The 1704-nt window shown below is 30.2% G+C and overlaps 1 protein-coding gene and 1 long non-coding RNA gene across 5 annotated transcripts in view; one reads left to right on the forward strand and one right to left on the reverse strand.

Annotated features, from left to right (window-relative positions):
* LOC106877977 (uncharacterized) overlaps positions 1-1680 on the forward strand; it is a 26639-nt gene extending 24959 nt beyond the window's left edge. For both annotated transcript variants that reach the window (XR_008264219.1, XR_001410448.2), the window contains one exon: positions 1399-1680. This is a non-coding gene — a long non-coding RNA (uncharacterized LOC106877977). The remainder of the gene's footprint in view (positions 1-1398) is intronic.
* Positions 1-1704, reverse strand: part of LOC106877962 (uncharacterized) — a 433893-nt gene that overhangs the window by 383348 nt on the left and 48841 nt on the right. The gene's annotated exons all lie outside the window — the stretch shown is intronic.

Raw genomic sequence — 1704 nt, forward strand, 5'->3', positions numbered from 1 at the left:
ATATATATATGTATGTATGTATGTATGTATGCATATATACCGTATATATAAATACATATATATATATATATATATATATATATAAATAATAAGTACGTGTGGGTATGTGTAATTGTGTGTGTGTAGTGGTGGTGGTTGTAGAAGCAACAGCAGTGGTAAAAGTGGTGCTGGTGGTGGGGAGATAGTAGTAGTTCTTGGTGTAGCTGTTGTTGGAGTAGTAGTTTATAATTTGTTTCTTGAATGTCTATCTCTTATGTAAGTTCATAACCACAACATACGCATGCAGGTGCGTACGTGCGCACGTATGCATGTATGCATGTATGTATTGTGTATGCATGTATGTATGTATGTGACACTCGTTTAGCATATCATTCGGTAGTAGTAGTTGTCATGATTGTGTCCATAACAAGGAAAACAAAATATCTCATCAATAAGATTATAACGCCATATTGGAAAAAAAAAGATAACTTAAATAGAAACAAATCACACGTTAACACTGTACCATATGTTCATACATGTTTACAACTGATAAAAGTACAACGATAGTTGGCTTATTACTCCTGACACCTCTCACTCACCATCACTTTGTATAGGAAAGCATTAAAACCGTTACAGTAACATTTACAAGAATTTACTAATTGTTGTTTTAAAGTGATATTTCGAAGAATGTGGACACGATCGTCACGAGTGAGTCCTAACAGAAAGTTTTCAAATAACGCACAACAAATGCAAAAGTAATCTAAGCAACAACAAACATAATTCAAATTCGAGGAAGAATACAGAAACAGAAATAAGAAGGAATATAAATTTTTGTATGCATAATTGTGTCAAGGAAGTCGGTGAAAATGTAAAAACGCCATTTTTTTTTTGTTTTAAGTTTCTGAAAATAATTATTTGTGAGGAAAATTTAAACATTAAAAGAAAATGAAGATAACAAGAACAATGATAACGACGATGAAAACGATAAGGACAAACGTTACCAACAATAACAATTGCAACAATAAAAAGCAGAAAATAAAACATTGACAACAAAAACAACTATGAAATCACGAATAAAACGACAACAACAATAAGAAATATCAACGACAACAACAGAAATGAAACGATAATACTGTAAGTCGTCTACTAAAATTTCTTTGAGAGTTGTGAAAATTTTGTAATTAAACGTGACAGTTAATTGTGACAATTATTAATATTACTTTAGATATAAATTATGACTGAGAACTGATTCTTAGGTTCTGAAGGAAAGGTTTTGAAAGAAAGATATTCATGAAAACATAATGCATTTCAAATTTTTGCCTGGTTTTAGTTATGTAACACGAGATATAAAACAGCAACATTGAAGAAATTATATGCATAGCCTTTATTGCTTTTTTTTCTTTTTCTTTTTTTTACTAGGATACGACGAAAGAATTTTCAAGAGAAAGGTGTCCACTGTCTTACCCTAGAAAATATTTAAAAAATGCGGAAGGAAAGGAAAATTTGAAGGGACTGGAAATGTACAGAGTAACATAAAATGACGAAAACTGATGACGAAATGATGTAGAAAACGAAAGGAAAATGACAAGTATTGTATTATAAAACGATATAGAGGAAGTTAAATTAAAACAAAAACAATGAAAGAAAACACCAGCCCGGGAAAGGAATTAATATTGAAAAAAAAAATTAAATATTTTAGGGAACGACGTTTTACAGTTATATATA

This window comes from Octopus bimaculoides, chromosome 5 (genome assembly GCF_001194135.2).
Source record: "Octopus bimaculoides isolate UCB-OBI-ISO-001 chromosome 5, ASM119413v2, whole genome shotgun sequence".
NCBI classification, from domain to species: Eukaryota; Metazoa; Mollusca; class Cephalopoda; order Octopoda; family Octopodidae; genus Octopus; species Octopus bimaculoides.